A 20916-nucleotide genomic window follows, 5' to 3' on the forward strand; every position below is an offset into this window, starting at 1 on the left:
GCCTTCCTGTGGGTGGAATTTGGGGGTAAGAGATCAGGGTATTCCAGGGTGAGGGCTCAGCCTCAGTAATCCCACAGCGATGGGAAAGTGGACATCTTCCAGAATATGTCATGGCTTGCAGAGAAAAGAGGCAGCTTCCCTCCCCAACTCCAAACACAAGACATCGGTGAATTGTATGAAACCTGACATCACCAGGGTCCTTGCTAATCCACGTAAGTGTTGGAGAAATTAAGGAAGACAAGTTCATCCTGAAGACTCCAGGGACCAGAAGCAGAAGCAGTGAGTTCATGAACCATACATCTTTTCTGGAGGCGCTTGACATAGTGTCTTTCTCTAAGCAGGTGGCTGGTGTCCAGCCTTATTTAGAAGGCTGGCACGGGGGACCCAGTCACATTCAGTATTTCTTGGGAAATGTGACATCTCACATTTCAGAGTCTTCCTCTGCCAGGATAACACTGAGGGATGCAGATCTCCTGTCCCCATCAGCCCAATGTGAGTCTGACACCTCGAACCTTCTCCGGGCTCTGGCCATTGGTGTCTCTGGGGATGACATCAGCAGCCCCCCGACCCTGGCAAACAAGGCTAAGCACAGGCTCTGACCACCAGCCAGACCCCCAGTACTCTAGTCCCCCAACCCCCAGCACATAGTTAGGGCACTGACACACAAGGTGCTTTACACAATTTAGCTCATTTATCCCACCCAACAGTCATATAAGGGAGATCCTGTTATCCCCACCTCTGTCCATTTTATCAAGGAATACGCTGAGGCACAGAGGTGGAGAAACTTGCCCAAAGTCTTAGTTTAGTAAGTGGCAGCCTCTGTCCACAAAGCCCCCTTGTTTAGGCCGTCCTCATCCATGGAGCATCAGAAAAGCCAGCCTTTCCACCAAGGCAGGGCAGAGTTCCCATCAATGAGGTCTCACTGTCTCATCCAGGCTGGAGTGCAGTGGCGCGATCTTGGCTCACTGCAACCTCTGCCTTCCAGGTTCAAGTGATTCTCCTCGACTCAGCCTCCCAGCTAGCTGGGATTACAGGCGTGTGCCACCACACCCTGCTAATTTTTGTGTTTTTAGTAGAGACGAGGTTTCACCATGCTGGCCAGGCTAGTCTTAAACTCCTGACCTCAGGTGATCTGTCCGCCTCGGCCTCCCAAAGTGCTGGGATTACAGGCATGAGCCACCGCACCCAGCCTAGGTGGACAATTTTGGAGGCTTAGCCCTGGAATCTGAAGAGTGGGAGGACTGGGGGCCTGGAAGAGAAGCTGGAGCCTGTCCCACGTTGCTGCCTGTGGTCAGTGTTCCTGGCGGCCAGCCAGGCTTGTGTGAACCTCAGTGCCATCTGGACTCAGCATTTGTCCTTGTGTGACAGGCAGTTCTGGACACTGACTGGATTCATTTGGTTTGTCTTCCCCAAGGGGCATTTTGCAGAAAAAAGGAGAGAAGGGCAGAGATGAGAATTTATCAAATCAGGGACTGCAGAGGGTGCTGGTGAGTATCCACTCCACCTGTCATGCCGTGGGACTGGGAGCCTGGGTTCCAGATCAGAGGCCGGGTTTGTATCTCAGCTCTGTAACTTAGTAATTACCTAGACAAGACAATTCTTAGGGCTCAGTCTCAGCTCTGTCATCTGTACAAAGTGAATTTTACTGGGATCTACCTCACTGGGTTTATAAGTGACGAGCTCAGAGTTTTGATTACGGGTGTTTATTCGTTTACCCAACACAATATTAACTGAGCACCTACTATGGACCAAGGCCCGATCTAAGCACTGAGGACATAGAAACAATCAAAACAGACAGAAGGCCTTGTCCCCATAGAGCTCACATTAGAGTCTGTGGTATGGTAGAAGGTAATACAAGCTGGAAGAAAATAACAGAGCTGTGGGTAGTGATTTTAAAAACAGGCCAGGTGTGGTCGCTCATGTCTATAATCCCAGCACCTTGGGAAGCCAATGTGGGTGGATCATGAGGTCAGGAGTTCGAGACCAGCCTGACCAACATGGTGAAACCCTGTCTCTACTAAAAAAAAAAATACAAAAATTAGCTGGGCATGGTAGTGCATGCCTGTAATCCCAGCTACTCAGGAGGCTGAGGCAGGAGAATGGCTTGAACCAGGGAGGCGGAGGTTGCAAGTGAGCCGAGATCACGCCACTGCACTCCAGCCTGGGTGACAGAGTGAGACTCTGTCTCAAAAAAAACAAAAAAACAAAAAAACAAAGCGGTGGCCAGGTACACAGTCACCAAGAAAATGATATCTGAGCAGAGATTTGAAGGATGCGAGGGAGGAATCACGGGAATACCTGGGGAAGAACATTCCAGGCAGAGGAGGGAACCACAGAGCCAAGGCTCTAAGTCAGGAGCCTGCCCGGCAGTTTCCAGGGACCATAAAGCTGAAGAATCCATGAGTGAATACATTGAGGGCCTTGACCCGATGTCCTGCAGACAGTAGCTGCTCTAATTGTGCCAGAAATCCTTTACAGGCCTGTGGAGGCAGGTGGGCGTCCATTCATCTTTACGGAGGCCCAGAAGCGGTCAGAGACTAACTCAAGGCCATTCAAGTTAGGGGCAGAGAAAAAGCGGGGTCCTGCACAGGGTTCTTTGCTGCTCACCACCCTGTTTCTTGGAATTTGGGAACGGGCACATGGGAGGCTGAATTGTGGTCTTCAAAGATATCCAGGTCCTAATCAAAATTTGTAACTTTTAGCCTATATGGAAAAAGTGCCTTTTTGGACATGATGAAGAATCTTGAGATGGGGAGATTATGTTGGATCATCCAGGTGGGCCCAATTTAATGAGTAGTATCCTTATAAGAGGGAAGCGGAAAGGTCAAAGGTGGAAGCAGGAGATGGAATCATGGAAGCAGGAGGATGTGAGGAGAGAGTCACGAGTCCAAGGATGCAGGTGACTCCAGGAGCTGGAAAAGGCAAGGAGACGCATGCTCTCCTAGAGCCTCTGGAGGAACCAGCCCTGCCCACATTGTGATGTTAGCCCATGAAACTGAGGTTGGACTTCTGGCCTCCAGAACACAATTTATTGCAAGACAATAAATGTGTGTCGTTTTCAGCCATGAAATTTGGGGTAATTTGTTATGGCAGACCCAGGAAACTCCTGCAGGTGGTGTTCCCGTTCACACCTGTGTATGGCGCCTGCCAGCACAGACTGTTTACCTACTCGATAGCTGATTTGATTAGGCACAGTTTCTCAATCCTGATAAAACCAATCGCTTGGTGAATTATGCGCCCTTTCCTCGTGTGGCCAGGTTGGAGGGAGGCTCAGCATGGCGGTGCTCCTCTACCAAGTTTACATTTTAACCCAGGATTCTGCTAACGAGCCAAGTTTACACTTGTTCTAACATTGCTGGGACAAAAAAACTAGATCATGCTTGAGTCAGCAGGCACCCCACTTCCTGGGGGCTCAAAACTGCAGTTCCAAAGTGCTGATGACAGGACAAGACTGACGTTTATTTTAAGTACTCATTATATGAGGGCTTTTAAGCCAAAACTCGAGGTACGTGGAGCAGACAGCCAGCCCTCTGCAGGCCCATGAGTCCTGCAGAAGCAAGCCCTCTGTGTTCCCAGACTTTTCTTAGACCAGCTCTGATTCTGGAGATTAGGACACCGTTTGAGAAAGTTTGTCCTGCCCATATCTGGACATTTTCTTTTTTAGCCACAGCAATGCTGTCTCTATAGAAGTGGTTCCCAAACCTGCTGCCAAGAGCTCTTTTGGTATTGAGCCGAGCTTGTCCCCCTCCCCTCGCCATTCCCCATTCCCTCATCTCCACTTTATACCTGACTTTCCTCCTTGAAGCATTTTAGCCAGAGCTGCTTTCTTGAGTCCTGGGTTTCCTTCCTGCCTCCGATTTTTAGGAAGTCACTTGTCACACTTGATTCTTTTTCCAACTGTTACATTTCGGAATTGTGGCAACTACAGTGAACATTCTCCTAAGCTCCTATGAAGTTGCCAGTGCTGGGTGCCTTACATGCCTTTATTATTATTTATTACTTATTATTACTATTAATTTTATGTATTCTATTTTTAAATTTTATTTATACAATTTTAATATTCGTTATATATTTACTTTTCTTTATTAATTTTGTGTATTCTGTTTTGTTTTTATTTATAAAATTTTAATATTATATATTTACTTTTCTTAACGACCTATATGAATATTATTTACTTAACATAATCACAGTCTAATTTCTCAGTTATTTATTACCATGCTTAAACTTCCCAAGCTGATGAAAAAGTTTCTAGAATAAGCCCCATTTCACAGAAGAGGAGCCTGTAGTTAGGGAAGTTAAGAAACTTGCTCAAAGTCACACAGTGAATGGTGCAGCAAAGATTCAAACTAGACACGACTCACTCCAAGCGATTAGTTTTATCTGGATGAAGGAATTGTGCCCAGTCAAACCAACTACTGGGTAAGTAAACAGCCTGCGTGCTGGCAGGTGCCATATACAGGTGTGAGGCACCTGTGGCACACTCCACTGCCCGGTGCCTCCCGGGCCCCCAACTCCCACGAAGAGACCCTCCCTGTGCTGCGGCTGCCAGAAACTTTCCCTAGGTCAGTTTCAGTCTCTGTGGTCAGGAGATACAATTCCCTGTTTTTCTTAGTGTCATTTTCCCCTTTATAAAAACCAGCTTCCCCAGTGTGAGTCATTCAGTCCCCTGCAACTCTGATACTCATCTGGATGTGTTGTAAATAATTGACGCTGAGATGTTTAACCATAAAACTGGAATTAAGATTAAAAGGGGACAGCTTGCAGGGAAGGGGAGGGGAGGAAAGATTAAGAGCTTGGTTTGCTGGGGCTGATATAACCAGCACCACAGTGAGGGTGGCTGAAACAACAGAAATCTATTTTTTCACAATTCTATAGGCTGGAAATCCAAGATCAAGGTTGTTTCCTTCTGAGGCCTCTCTCTGTGGCCTGTAGATGGCCACCTGTTCCCTCTGTCCTCATGCGGTTGTCCCTCTGTGTGTGTCTCTGTCCTAATCTCTCTCTCTTTTCTTTGTTTGAGACAGAGTCTCGCTCTGTTGCCCAGGCTGGAGTACAGCGGCATGATCACGGTTCACTGCAGTCTCGATATCCCAGGCTCAAGCAATCCTCCTGCCTTAGCCTCCTGAGTAGCTGGGGACTATAGGTCCCAAGCCTGGCATTTTTTTTTGTAAAGATGGAGTCTCCCAGTATGGCCCAGGCTGGTCTTGAAATCCTGGGCTCAGGTGATCCTCTTCTTCCTTCTTACAAGGACACCAGTGATATTCGATTAGGGCCCACTCATATGACTTTAATTCACCTTAATCCCCTATGTAAATGGCTTATCTCCAAATGCAATCCCATTCTGAGTACTGGGGACAGGGGGCTTCAACATAGGAATTTGGGGGCATGCAATCCAGCCCACGTTTGCTTCGCTTAGCCCCTCTGTCCCACTGGGTAATAAAAAAGATCTACCCTGGACTGAGCGCTCACAACCTCCACAGTATTGCTAACATGTCACACATCATCTCCCAGCAGCCCCGGGAAGGAAGTGCTATGGTCCCCACTTCGCAGAGAAGTCAGGGCACATCAGCTCACAGGAGGGAACTAAATCCCACCTCTGACCAGCAGCAGCTAGGATACAATATTGGTCTCATAGGGTTGAGGGGTGAGCGTGTTATCCACGTGGAGGGTTATCCAGCGGAGTGTTTGGCTATGTGCAGATACCACAGGGAAAGATACATCATTTCAGAGCTGGAGGGCCCTGGTGACAGAGAAACATGGAGATTGGGGAGATGGGAGACTATGGCAGCTGAAGGCAAGGACCCTGGCATGCATCTGCTTCAGTAGCTGCTCCTTACGCCTCTCAGAACCTCAGTTTCCTCATCTGTGTTTGGTGCTCCCAAGACATGATGCTGCAGGGAAAGCTGGCATTATGATTCCCCCGACCCGTGGCTAGCCCACCCTCACAACCACCTGCTCCCCTGGGTTTTAAAATCTCTGTGAACTGGCTGGGTGTGGTGGCTCACGCCTGTAATCCCAGCACTTTGGGAGGTCGAGGCAGGTGGATCACCTGAAAGTCAGGAGTTCGAGACCAGTCTGGCCAACATGGTGAGACCCCATCTCTACTTAAAATATAAAAAATTAGCTGGGCATGGTAGCGGGCGCCTGTAATCCCAGCTACTCGGGAGGCTGAGGCAGGAGAATTGCTTGAACCCAGGAGGCAGAGGTTGCAGTGAGCTGAGATTGCGCTGTTGCACTCCAGCCTGGGCAACAAGAGTGAAACTTCGTCTCAAAAAAAAAAAAAAAAAAGTCTCCGTGAACTAAAAAAAGATACAATCGACTTTCTTCACAGCCAGCATGCCATTCAGAAGTGGCCTCACTGTCTATAGAGAAGCCCTGGTGAAACTTCCACGCTGGAAAACGATTTCACAGGGCTCAGTGGGCACATCTTGGGTGTTTTTCCCCTCTGCCACGTCAATCTGTAAACACCAAGCAGGTCCCAGCTAAGGGCCGGAAACGGGGCTGACCTCCTGAGGAATGCACCAGAGAGATCTGGCCAAGCTGAGATGTCACCTGCCCGGCACAGCTCACCTCCAAGCACAGTGAGCCTGCTGATTCACTGGTCTGACGTTTTCATTTGGTCAGCAGGGTGGTTTAGTTTTGCCGGTTGGCCAGGTGGGGTGGCTCACGCCTGTGATCCCAGCACTTTGGGAGGCCGAGGCAGGCAGATCACTTGAGGTCAGGAGTTCAAGACCAGCCTGATCAACATAGTGAAACCCCGTCTCTACTAAAAATACAAAAATTAGCCAAGCACGGTGGCGGGCACCTGTAGTCCCAGCTCCTCGGGAGGTTGAGGCACTGAGAATCGCTTGAACCCGGGAGGCGGAGGTTGTGGTGAGCTGAGATCACGCTATTGCACTCCAGCCTGGGCAACACAGTGAGACTGTTTCAAAAAATAATAGTAATACTAATTTTGCCTATTTGTGGTTCCCGATATCCATGTTCCCCTTCCTCCACAGTAAGCTGATGCTCGGCTTTCCATGGCTTCCTAGAATAAAGATAGCAGTACCCAGCCTCTTGGGCAGCTCACTAGCTGTTGCATGTGACTAAGTTCTGGCCAATGGGATATAAGCAGGGTGTGTATAGGGGGTGGGGCACATTCAGGAAGGGAAGCATTCTTAAATGAGGAGACATGTCTCCCCCTGCTTTCCACTTCCTATCGGTTCTAGTGCAGATGTGATGGTTGGAGCTCAAGCAGCCATACTGGGATGTGAGGTAGAGAATGACAGAGCAGCAAGAAGAAGGAGCCTAGGTCCCTGAGGATCACGGTGCTGCCTTTTCAGCCCTGGACTGCTGACCTATGGACTCTGTTTACATAAGAGAAAAATAAAGGTTTATCTTATTGAATCTTTTTTTTTTTTTTTTTTGTCATGTATAGCCAAAGCTAAGCCTGTCCACACAGGCTGAGAGGCTCACAGCTGTGAGAGGAAAGGTGGCGGCTGGCTGGGTGCAGATACCACAAGGAAAGGGACATAGTTTCAGAGCTGGAGGGCCCTAGTGACAGACACACCGAGATCAGGGAAGTGGAGGGCTACAGCAGCTGAAGGCAAGGACCCTGGTGTGCATCTGCTTCACTAGCTGCTCCTTCCACCACTGAGAGCCTCGGTTTCGTCATCTGTAAAATGGCAATAATGACACCATCCTGACGAGAGAGTACACAGAGCCTGTGCCCATAATCGGAGCAATGGTCACAACACACGCTTGGCAGGAATGAGGTGAGTGATTCAGTACGGGGCTTATGGAGAGAGCCTCAGCCAGAAGGAGTGTAAGAAGATGGCCTGGGTAAAGATGCAGAGAAGGCCTCTTCAGTCAGAGAGGCTGGAAAGCCCTGAAAACGCAGGGTCCAAAGGTCACAGGAGGAGGTGTCCAACAGGGAGGGGCGCCAGTCAGTCTCAAGCGCCCCAGAGAAGTTGAGAGGATGCTGTTGTTTTACCTGCCCAGCAGGCACTCCTAACCTGCTGGGAACAGTGCCTGGTTTTCCTTCTCTAGGGCCCTCCCCATTCTCAGTCCATATGACTTTGATTCTGGCTCAAGGGGCAGGCACATGCCCAGGCCTGGCCAATCAGGGCGTCCCACACTCCGGGGCACAGTGATAATTTCAAGACTGACACGTAACCCACACTGGGCCAATGAGTTTCAAATTTCAACTTTCCCTGGAATTGCTGAGAAAGAGACACTCCTCCATTGCATAGGCAGCTCAGAGCAGTGGGCAGAGAAAGCCTGCCTGGGAATGAATGAACACAGCAAAAAGCAGAACCAAACGGCAGGGAGCGAGTCCTCATGACACTGTTTGCAAACCTGGATCCCGCTGTGTCTGAAGAACAACCCCTGGAGGGCTGAGTGATAAGAGCTCATTCATTACACTGAGTTTTCTGTCCCCTGCATTTGAAAGAGTCCTAGAATGCCAAAACTAGAAACTGAATTCTAGTCAACACTTATCTTTAGAATTCTGCACTACATCCCAGGGCCAACTAGCTGAATTAATAAGTGACTTGAAATTATGTTGTCACTGTTTTTTAATGCACATACTTGTTCATAAGTCTCTTTAAATTGGAAACTGGGAAAACAATTTTTTTGAAATCATATGTAAAATTGGATGGTCATTCTGGTACCAGTCTGGAAGCACTTAATTCAATAAAATTAAAGGGCTGGGTTCAATGGTTCATGCCTGTAATGCCAGTGCTTTGTGAGGCTGAAGTGGGAGGAGTGCTTGAGGCCAGGAGTTTGAGACCAGCCCAGGCAACATAGAAAGACCCTGTCTCTTGCTGTGTGTGCTGGTGCACACATTTGTAGTCCCAGCTACTCAGGAAGCTGAGGTGGGAGAATCACTTGAAACCAAGAGTTTGAGGCTGCAGTGAGTTATCATCACACCACTGCAATCCAGCCTGGGTAACAGAGTGAGACCATGTCTCTACAAAACAAGGTCTCCACATATTCCATCACAGTGGTATGCTGGTAAACTAGCTCTCTCTCCCTCCCCCTGTCTTTCACATGTGTGCGTGCACACGCATGTACACACACACACATGCATGCATACACACACACAGCCCAGATTTGTAGTGACTGCCACGGCCCATCGCTGTGGTGTAAATATTCCCATCACAGCGCTATCAAGCGACTGACACTGTCACTGAACTCAGAGTAGGGAGGAGATGTGCACAATTGGCTGTTGCAAAGTGGTCCAAGCTCACTCTGGCACAGCACAGCAGGTCTCCACCTGAGTTCACATCCCACGCAGGGCCCGTGGGTGAGGCTGTCCACTGCAGCAGTCTGGGTGTCTCTGGGTGGGGGATGGATGGGTGGATGAGCTAGGTGCACACCGTGCAGTGCCATGCAATTGTCAGATGCAGTGAGTGAGATGCACGCACAGCGAAGTCATAGGAATAAAAACTCAGGGCTGAGGACTGCCTCCATCTTTTAAGTGACAGAGAGGGAATTTTTGCCTTGAGTAAGCCACGGAGTTGCAGGTCTCTGAGGACCCACACATAATTTGATACTCTCAACACATCTCAGAAAAAGAAGTTCAGCCAGGACTGCTTGGGCTTCTTTCCCACAAGCCACGTCTCCTGGGAATCCTGCTGGGTCAAGGTCGAGGGCAGTCAGCTGGGCAGCAGATGCTCGTTAGGAGCTGGGCTCTGTGCTCAGGCTGCTGGAGTCTGGAATTAGGCTCAGTACCCACTAGGTGTGCAACCCTGGGCCAGCTCTTCCCTGAGTCTCAGAATGAGGGTGATGTGAGGACAAAGTGACATGTCATATAGCAAGCCCTAGCTGGTAGTCATCTCAGAACTCAAGGAAGAATCGATGAGTCAAGAGACTCAGAGAAGGAGCTAGAACATCCTAGAGAATGAGGGCAAAACCGGTTCCTTTGAGGTAGCCTAGAGAAGATGAACGAGGGTCAGGGACTCATGGGAACAAACTATGGGGACAAGAGAGTCCCAATAAACTCTATGGGACTCAAGATGTGGCCAGTCTGCATTGGGATGTGCTATTAAAAGTGTAAAACACACACGAGATTGCCAAGGCTTATCAGGACAAAAAGAAAATTTCACTAACATTTTTATACTAATTATGGGTTGAGATGACATATTTTGGATATATCAAGTAAAATATATTATTAAAATTAATTTTCCTGTTTCTTTGTCCTTTTCTAACAAGATGTGGTTACCAGGAAATTTAAAATTATATATGGGGCAGGCCGGTGCAGTGGCTCACGCTTGTAATCCCAGCACTTTGGGAGGCCGAGGTAGGCAGATTGCTTGAGCTCAGGAAATCGAGACCAGCCTGGGCAACATGACGAAACCCCATCTCTACAAAAAATACACACACAAAAAAACTAACTGGGCATGGTGGTGAGTGCCTGTAGTCCCAGCTACTTGGGAGGCTGAAGTGGGAGGATCACTTGAGCCCGGGCAGTGGAGACTGCAGTGAGATGAGATCACGCCATTGCACTCCAGCCTGGGTGACACACAGCAAGACCCTGTCTGAAAAAAAAAAAAAAAAAGTAAAATTATATACGGGGCTTGAATTCTCTTTCCATTGGATAGTGTTGCTGCAGGTGAGCTCTTGAATTTATGGCCGGGAAAATAAAATTGCTGGCTGAAAAAAATAAGGTAGGGGATAACCAATGAGAATGAGACAGAACCCAATATCATCCACGGAAATGAGAAAGACACAATGTACAAAACCACAGCCAACAAGAGGCACATTACATATGTTAGGATGGGTGCCCTGGATGGAATGGGACAGGGGAGAAAAGAGGAATAAAAGAATAACAACGAAAAGATAGGAAGTGGCTCTGTAGGGCCCAGTAACAATGACAAGTTACAAACTGAGAGTTGCATTAACCTAGCCCTCTGAGCTGAGGCCCAGCACCTCTCTAAATCCATAGAGAAATGGTGGTTCCCCAATTCCACAGCAACAGGGAGCCACGGAGCCCACTGCTGTGGCCAGTCCAGTCCCAAGGGGCACGTGGCAGGAACGGACCGATGGACAGAATGCGGGGCTGAGCTCCAGGTGAGCCAACGACAATCACACCCAGCTTGCTGTCGGGTGGTCAGAGGGAACTAGCTTTCATCAAGTTTCTGAGGCTTAGGAGGACAAAAAGAATACCTCACTAACGTTTTTATATTAATTTCGTGTTGAAATGACATATTTTGAACATGTCGAGCTAAATATATTATTAAAATTAATTTTGCCTGTTTCTTTGTCCTTTTTAAAAAAGGTGTGGTTACCAGGAAATTTAAAATTATATATGGGCCTTGAATTCTATTCCTGTTGGAAAGTGTGGCTGCAGGAGGTAAGCTGTCAAGGGTATGAATTTTTGTCATTTTTGTTCACTGTTCTCTCTAGTCCAAGAACAAGCCTGGCACAGGCCAGAGGAGCTTAATAGATGTTTGCTGAATGAAGGAATAGCACAGCATAGTGGTATAGTGGAATTTGTTGAGTGAATCAGTAGTTGGCTTAGCAGTAGAGTGGAATATAGATGGATTTTGGAGTCTGTGGGATGTAGGTTTAATTCTCTACACCCCTGGCAATGCACTTCACCTCCTCATCTGTTAAAAAGAAAATGCTGGCCAGGCGCAGTGGTTCACGCCTGTAATCCCAGCACTTTGGGAGGCCAAGGCAGTTGGATCACCTGAGGTCAGGAGTTCGAGACCAGCCTGGCCAACACGGTGAAACCCTGTCTCTACTAAATAAAAATACAAAAATTAGCTGGGTGTGGTGGCACGCACTTGTAATTCCAGATACTCAGGAGGCTAAGGCAGAAGAATCACTTGAACCTGGGAGATGGAGGTTGCAGTGAGCTGAGATCGTGCCACTGCACTCCAGCTTGGGTGACAGAGTGAGACCCTGTCTCAAAAAAAAAAAAAAAAAAAAAAAAGAGAAAGAAAAGAAAAAGAAAATACTGTCTACTTCCCCAGCCACTTCTGAGAGTCCAGGTCCAGCACAGGACAGGCACACTGCAAGCTGTTGTTGTTTGTCATTTGCTGTGGGAAACCTGGGGAGGCCAGAGAACAGTGCCACAGGGCTGTTGCCTTTCCGGGTGTGTGAATGATAACTCCAAGTTAGGTGCCAGTCTGTGATCTCAAGCAGCTGCTGAGAGGTTTATCCCAAGACAGAAGGGCCCATATCCATCCCACTGCAGGAACCACAGCCAGTTTCCCCACAAAGACAGGCAGTGGCAGCCTGAAGAGGGAAGCCTAGGGCCAGCAGCCAGTGCAATTGGGGACTAGGAGAGGTATCTCCATGGGCCACCTGGAATGGCTCTAATTTAGAAACCCCCAGAGTGACAGTGCAGGCTGTTCTGTGGGCTTCTCAGATTCCTCCCCAGAGAGGCCCTCTGCGGGCTGCTACGCCAGTGCTGTGCCTGGTCGGTCAACAGCCTCTGAGAGCACCCGCCCCAACGCCCCGGGGAACCGGCAGGCGGCAGCCCTCACTGGGACCCTCCTGTGGGCCCAGGGGGACAAAAGTGGCTCTCAATCCAGCACATGCACATTGAAGCAAGTCAAAGGATTTACTATGAAGCGTAGAAGCAAATCGTGCCAAATAGCAAGTACACATTCGTGAGTGGGACAGCATTTCCTTCTCCCACTGCTGCTGAGATGGCAGAAATCAGTCGAATTCAGTAAGAAATGGAATAGACTGAAGGCATTAGTCAGCAAATAAGGATCCCAGAAAAGTTAAAAGTAGCACCACCGGCCAGGTGCAGTGGCTCACGCCTGTAATCCCAGCACTTTGGGAGGCCGAGGTGGGTGGATCACGAGGTCAGGAGTTCCAGACCAGCCTGGCCACGATGGTGAAACCTGTCTCTACTAAAAATACAAAAAGTAGCCGGGTGTGGTGGTGGGCACCTGTAATTCCAGCTACTCGGGAGGCTGAGGCAGATAATCGCTTGAACCCAGGAGGTGGAGGTTGCAGTGAACCAGGAGATCATGCCACTGCACTCCAGCCTGGGCGACAGAGCAAGATTCTGTCAAAAAAAAAAAAAAAAAAGAAAGAAAGAAAGAAAAAAAAGAAAAGTCAAGAAAGAAAGAAAAGGAAAGAAAGAAGGAAACAAAAAAAGTAGCACTGCCAAACGCTGACCTGGAGCAAGGATTCCAAGAAGGAGTTCCAGATGCTAGTGTGATCATGAAGGTTCTGGAGAGTTGGTGTTGCAAGAAATAATGAAGATATTCCACTTTCAAGACCAGTAGATCTTGACCTTATTCAATCAACTCCCTTCAAACCCCTGGTGCTAAAAACACCACCCATGTACTTACGCTAAGTGAAAGACCACTAGATCTTCTGGATTTAGAAAGATCTCCTACAACCCCTGAAAATGAAGAAATCTGTGCAGCCGGCAGACTAAAGAGAGCACGGTCTATGAGAGAAAATGCTGTTCATCAAAATGGACAGCTGGTCAGAAATGATTCTCTCCCTGTGTCGTGTGGCGGGTCTGCTCCGGCCACTTCTAATTCTCATCTTGACAACATCACGTATGGCATTTCAAATACAGAAGCAACAACTGAAGGAACATCGGATGACCTGACTGTTGTAGATGCAGCTTCACTAAGACGACACGTAATCAAACTAAATAGACGCCTACAACTTCTGGAAGAGGAGAACAAAGAACGTGCTAAAAGAGAAATGGTCATGTATTCAATTACTGTAGCTTTCTGGCTGTTTAATAGCTGGCACTGGTTTTGCCACTAGAGTAACATCAGCTCTCAAAAATACTGTCTCAACAGCTGGAAATAAAAAGATTTGCAAACTTCAAAAAAAAAATTCCTCCCCAGAGAAGCAATTACTACTGAAAAATATATTTGCATTTAGGATGAGTGATCTAGGAACACAGAGGCTGAGGAGGAGGAAGAGAAAATAGCAGTTATCTCACAGCCGTGCTCTGCTACTTATTAATGTGAGACTTTGGGCAGATGAAGGAACCTCTCTGGGCCTGAGTGTCTGTGCCTCTAGCATGGGAATGGCAGTGGTGGCTGCCCTTCCCAGCAGGGGCCTCCAGGGGCCAGGTGGGGCGACTTGGACCAGTGACTGTTCCTCAGCTGACTCAACGCGGGTGAAAACCTGATAAATGGCTACCCACCTCCCCAAGAAGGGCTGTGTTAATTTCATGTTGCTTCCCCAGCCACTTCTGATATAGCAAACTGCCACCAACTTTGTGGCTTCAAGCAACACAAAGGTATTCTCTTGTCGTTCTGGAGGTCAGAGATCTACAATCAAGGTGACCAAGGGCTGTGTTCCTTCTGGAGGCTTCAAGGAAGAAATCCATTTCCTTGCCTCTGCCAGCTTCTAGAGGCCACCTGCCCTTGTTGGCTGCTGGAACCTTCTTCCACCTTCAAAGCACATCCCTCCGGCTTCTGCTTTGGTCACCACACCTCCTTCTCTGACTCCGGCCTGCCTGCCTCCTCCTTATAAGAACTCTTGGGGGGCCGGGCGCGGTGGCTCACGCCTATAATCCCAGCACTTTGGGAGGCCGAGGCTGGCAGATCACCAGGTCAGATCAAGACCATCCTGGCTAGCACGGTGAAACCCCATCCCTACTAAAAATACAAAAAATTAGCCAGACATGGTGGCACGTGCCTGTAATCCCATCTTCTGGGGAGGCTGAAGCAGGAGAATTGCTTGAACCCGGGAGGTGGAGGTCTCAGTGAGCCGAGATAGCACCACTGCACTGCAGCTTGGGCGACAGAGTGAGACTCTGTCTCAGAAAACAAACAAACAAACAAACAAAAAAACAAAACACAAAAACTCTTGGGACTACATCATGCTCACTTGGATAACCCAGGATCATGTTCCTGTCTCGAGAGCCTTAACTTAGTCACACCTGCAAAGGCCCTTTTACCATGTAATGTACATAGTCACAGATTCTAAGATTAGGATGTAGATCTTTTGGGGGTAGGGTAGGGGGGCATTATTTAGCCTACCACAAGGGCCACAGGCACAATCCTGTATAATTTAAAGGGAATTCACTGGCTTTTCCTGGACTGTCCCCCAGGATAAGATTTCCTGCCCTGGTATCTGGCAGCAGGGCTCTTGCAGCTTCAGGTGGATCTAGACAATGTGTGTCAGGTTCCAAATTGGGAGGAGTACACATTTTATCAGAGGGCGTTTTGTTTTTAAAAGCATGCATCTTCACATCGTGCTCAGAAGAGCTCACATGCACTGAATGCTTCCTCTGAGCCCGGATGACGTCAAGTCATCACGAAGCAGCCACCACTGCCAATCCCATGCTAGAGTCACAGACACTCGAGCCCAGAGAGGTTCTTTAGCCTGCCCAAAGCTTCATGTTAATAAGTAGCAGAACACGGCTGTGAGACAGACAGTGAGTCCAGAGTCCATCCTCTCAACCCATCTAAAATTCTGTCTCTAAAATCCAAGCCCTGCTCTAAAAGAAGGAGTTTTTAATCTACACACCAGTTCCATGAACAAAGCACTCCTTTATCTAAGGTCAGAAGCAGAGGTTTGCTAATGACAGAGAGAGGGAAGGGGACGAGGGGTTGTCCCAGGCTGTCAGTAGCAAAGACAAATACCAATGTCTTAAGCAACCTGCCTTGGAAGACACGGGTCAAGGCTGAATGCTGAAAGGGCCTCTCTGCCACCTTGGGTTAGCCCCTGCTATCCAGGGCTCATGGGGCTGCCTGAAGCCTTACGTCCAGGAACTCTGCCCTCTCTGGGCTCCACAGATGAATCTTAACCCACAGGCCTAGAGCCCTGCCCCGGTACCAGCCACTGAGCTGGACATTTTGCACGTCATCTTTGTAAATGGAATCATCCCAACACTCCCTGGCTGCTGTCTCGTCCCTGCTGTAAGAGGAGGGAAGGGAGTGGGGATCACAGGCTCATAACCAGCACTGTGCAGATTCAAACCCAGATCATCCTCCCGAAAGCCCCATGGTGGGTGTCCTAGCCTCTGGTACATCCGTGAGTGTTCCCTCAGGCCAGGAGCTACGCCAGCATCATCTCTACCCTCTGGGGTGTTTAGATCCAAAAGATGAGCTAAGGAATTGTAACTCCACAGGTTTAGGCATGGAATGGAGGCAGCCAGAGAGGTGAAGGCCAGCAAGGGTCAAGACTGCTTCCTGAGCCTGGAGAAACTTCCAGGCTGAACAACCAGCACAATAACAATAGTAACGACAATGGCTGGGCGTGGTAGCTCATGCCTGTAATCCCAGCACCTTGGGAGGCCGAGGCAGGTGGATCACCTGAGGTCAGGAGTTCGAGACTAGCCTGGTTAACGTGGTGAAACCCTGTCTCTACTAAAAAAAAAAAAAAAAAAAAAAAAAAAAAAAGTTAGCCGGGGGTGGTGAAGGACACCTGTAACCCCAGTTACTTGGGAGGCTGAGGTGGGAGAATCACTTGACCTGGGAGGCGGAGGTTGCAGTGAGCCTAGATTACTCCACTGTACTCCAGCCTGGGCAACACAGCGAGATTCTGTCTCCAAAAATATATATAGTGACCAAATATCAGCTGCTATTTCCTGGATGCCCCCTATGAGCTGGGCATGGATGGTTGGATGGTACTGCCCAGTGAGGGTGGGCTCTGGAGGGGCAGGAGCAAAGCTGCTGACCTCTGGCTGCTGTCTCTCTCCAGACATCCATTCAACAAACATCATCTTTGTAATGGAATCATCCCAACACTCCCTGGCTGTGATCTCATCCCTGCTGTAAGATGAAGGAAGAGAGTTGAAGTCACAGGCAGTGATGTAGCAGTCACCCAGGTGCTGGGGGACATGGCAATGGCATCTCAGGGAAATGACCCAGTGCCAGGTCCCCCACAGGTACACCCTCTCTTTACAAAAGCCTAACACCAAATAGGAATGTCCCAAACAGGTAAACTGAGGAATGCTTCTTGTTATCAGAAAAGAAGTCACTGCAGAGACCCTTCAAGTAGAATGCTATTGTCTTTCTGGAGTGTAAAGCTATCCGAGCCTGTTGCACAAGTGATTCCCAACAAGGGTCTTTGGAGGCCCCGGGGTATGGCCATGCTGGGCTGGGTGAGCTGGGCTGCCCAGGGTTACCTTGCTGAGCACTCAGGTGATGCGGTGGCCATGCCATGTGCTTGCCTACCAGGCAGGGCCTCTTCCTTGCAGGTTCTAAGGCTGGGCGTGGTCAGGCCTAGCCAATCAGTTCTTCTGTGTCCCAGCAGGGCGGGGCTATGGCCCAGGCAGTACCAGTGAGGCTCAGTTCTTTGCTTTGGGGGAAACACTGAGGCTTCCCTGTCCCTCTGGGTTTGCAGGAAGGACGGGATGCAGCCTGGAGCTGCTGGTGGCCGTCTTGTCATCGCAAGGGGAGAGGCTGCCTGAGGAGGGGACCAGCAGGGAGCTAACGCCAGCTGAGGTGGAGATTCAGAGAAACTCCAGAGGGTACCACTGGACCCAGAAATCCAGCTGGACCTAGCAATGTTTCCGTTGTATGAGCCAAAAACATTCTCATCTAATCAGTTTTTTTTAATGAAATAAGTGACCAAAACAGTAAAACAAAACCCACCCCCCCCTTTTCTGAGGCCAGCTTGGTGCCAACAGCATGAGCAGCTAATGCCACCTGTGCCCATGCATCCTCTCAGCTTGCACAGTCAGGTCGCTGGCAGCTGCAAAGTGGGGGCTCGGGAATGGGGGCTGAGAGTCAGGCTCTGAGGGTTTTATCAGAGCTCTTTCCTTGGCCGGGGTGTTTTGAGGATGGCTGCTAAGGTCACTCACTGAGACAGGGCTGTGGCCCCAGCAGTGAGGGAATAAGGACAGAGTCCCAGGGCTGCAAGTTGGAAAATGTCTCCTAGGCCACTGCCCTACAAGACGCCACCCCGTAGAGAGGGTCATAAATCACCACAGTGGGAATGCCTCTGGGCTGTTAGCAGGAAATAGAGGGTGGAAGAACCAGGCCTGCCCTTGAAAACGTTACTGTCAAGGTTATGATTCACATCCAGCAAACAGATACAGGAGAAAAGAAGCAGAGAGGGATTGACAGAGCAGGCAGACAGCCCCTGGGGCTCCATCTCCTCTCCATGGGCCGGGCATGGTGCTAGGACCTACAGGCATCACCAGCCTCTGCCCTCAGCCTCCTGCTTGCCCAAGATGGGCAAAGAGAGAAGAAGCCGCAGTGAGACCACATGCTAGGGGCCAGGGGCCGGAAGGAACAGAGAGGCATGGATGGCACAGATGAGGGAAAAGCGAGCAGAAGTGCAGGGGACCCGTGGAAGCACAGGGGAGGCAGAGATGAGGGCAAAGTGGTGGGAACAGGGCGAATTAAGATTCAGTCCCCAAGGAGCCAGTGGGGGATGGGGATCTGACTCGGGGAGGGGTGGATGGGGGTTGGGGGATGGGGGTTCTGTGTTGGAAGGAGGGTGACTCTGGCTGGGGCCGTACACTCCCACTGGAGAGCTGTGGCCTCTCTGGTCAAACAACTCAGCCTCTGCTGTCCTGCAGCTGCTGGAGGGGCTGGCCCAGTGCAGGGTTTGTGTAGAGATGGCCCATCAGTCACACACCCCCGCCCCCCACAGTGGGGTTGCCCGGACACATGCTGGCCATCTCGCATTCCTCCCAGTGGTTTCCCCAAGCACAAAGGGGAGGAGGCACACAAGGCAGCCGCTCGCTTCAGGACGGCGCCCCACTTTCTGCTTGGTCCAGACCAACCCCACGCCTCACCTGGATACAGACTGCAAAGGCCTCCCCTGGGGTCTCCCTGCCCCCCGGCCTGCCCTCTCTCCACTGCTCTCAGAGAGGTCCTTCCAAAAGGCAAATGTGACCATCCCACCCTCAGGCAAGATCCCTCCATGGCTCCCTCTGGCCTCCCAGGATAAAGCCCTGCTCATAAGGCTCTTCATGGTCCTAGTGCCTGCCACTCCCCTCAGGCCTGGGTTAATTTCCATGCACAATTTCATTTAATCTTCCCCACCACTCAATACACAACCCCATTCTACAGATATCTTAAGTGAGGCTGGGAGAGGCTAAGTAAACTTTGCCCATTTCCCACATCGGCAGAAGCACCGTTTTCCTCATCTGGGGTCAAAACCAAGGTCATCTATGACCCCTGGCTCTCCCTCACGCAGGGCAAATCACAAACATCCATTCGTCACAAATGCCCATCTCTTCCCCGTTTTCTGTTTTCACTGCTGCCATTCTGAGGTAGACTGTTATTCCTCACTGTACCTACCAGGCTTCCTTCCTTGTCTTTCCTGTCCATCCAATTCACCCAGCACACTGCTGCCATTTTGATCCTCCTGGAATAGCCATTTTCTATCTGGTTACTCCCTGCTCAAGAACATTCAATGGCTCCCCAGTGCCAAAGAACCAAAGACCAGACTCCTTCACGCCCTTTACCCCCAACCTGAGGGGTCTGGGAAAGCAAGTAGGGAGGCTTCCCAGGGTGCCTTCCTAAGCCTCTCAAGAGGCTCCCGCCTCTCTCTACTGGCTGAGTGGGAGGAGGGGGCAGGGTCCCTCCCCTGGGCTCAGGGCACAGGTAGCTGGAGGGCAAGACTGGATTCCAGCTGTTGGAGCCCTCATTGCTGCCATGGAGTCGGCCTCTCTGACCTGCAGAGTCCTTGCTTGGGGTTCTAATGGGGTAGACATGGTTCTTTCCACTCGGAGGTCTCTGTGGGACCTTTAAAGGGATGACAGCATGGATAATGGGAGGATTGCCACAGGCTGCAGCATTCCACGTGTGAGCTTGAACTCAAAACTGACCTCTGCACAGTTGTGGTACCCACAGATGGGCACGTGAAAATGACGCTCAGTTCAGCCAGTGAAAAGAGATTCAACCGGTCTTCCGGTTCAAGTTCACATACTGGTAAAATTCCTCCCATCTTTTGGAGACCACCTGTCACAGCACTTAGGAAGTACAAGGCTAAGAATGTCCCTTTTGTCACCCATTTGTAACCAACCTCACATATAGACACGACCAAGAAAAATAAATCAGAAACATAAGCCATAACTGTGTATTAAACTGAAAATCTGAAATTAATATCCCAGTAAATGAAGAAAAGACTACTTATTATAAGGCGATTTCCCCACTTCCAAGAAGTATTGGGCCTCAGTTTTCCCACCTGTACAGTAAGAACTTGGGTAGGACTATATTATCCCAACATTTCTTCCTGCACTGAAATTCTCAGGTTTCATGAGTTAGTCCCAGTTAGAGAAGGCTGCAATTCACAGCCTAGGTCACAAGGATAGCAATTTTTGGAGAGTTCTTTGGAGAAAAAGAAACAATATCACAACTGATAGAATGAATACAGTTTTGGGCAATGTGGCAGTAACCTTCCGCTGGGGTAGGTATAGAACAGATTTGACAAAATGAACAGATGTCTTTTCCTATGGTGGGCTCAGGGCTCCTAGGTTTTGAGCATTTCCCAAGCATTACTTCACCGGTGAGGTGGCTTATGGGAAATCTGTGTATATGCACAGAACAAAGTCTGGACCTTCACGCACACTGGGAACAGTAGTTATCTTTGGGGTGTGGGGGGTCAGATGGGGGTGGGGCAGGCGGGACATTTCTGCCTTCCTGTACTTCTACCCAAGGTTTCTTTACCTTGACCCCACTGACATGCTGGCAGATAATTCTTTGCTTGGGGTGCTGTGCTGTGCAATGTAGGTAGTGTAACAGCATCTCTGGTCTCTACCTACTAGATACCAGTAGCATCTCCCCAGCTGGGGCAACCAAAAATGTCTCTAGACATTGCCAAATGTCCCATGGGAGGGCAAGATCACCCCTGCTTGAGAGCTCTATACTATACTCTATACTACTGAGTTTTTAAAAATTAAGATAAGCACATATCTTATGTTATGATGGATGGCTTTATTTAACACCTTAGCAAGTGTGGTTGATATTATCGGTCCAAAGGTCTCAAATCCACCTACTTCCTGCTTCTGCCATCACTACCACCTTTGTCTAAGCC

General features: G+C 49.4%; 1 protein-coding gene and 1 pseudogene across 3 annotated transcripts in view; one reads left to right on the plus strand and one right to left on the minus strand.

Moving 5' to 3' along the window:
* Positions 1–20916, minus strand: part of TMEM51 (transmembrane protein 51) — a 67140-nt gene that overhangs the window by 13318 nt on the left and 32906 nt on the right. The window lies entirely within an intron of this gene.
* LOC103889065 (mitochondrial fission factor-like) lies at positions 12639–13873 on the plus strand (annotated as a pseudogene).

The sequence above is a fragment of the Pongo abelii genome, chromosome 1 (genome assembly GCF_028885655.2).
Source record: "Pongo abelii isolate AG06213 chromosome 1, NHGRI_mPonAbe1-v2.0_pri, whole genome shotgun sequence".
NCBI classification, from domain to species: domain Eukaryota; kingdom Metazoa; phylum Chordata; class Mammalia; order Primates; family Hominidae; genus Pongo; species Pongo abelii.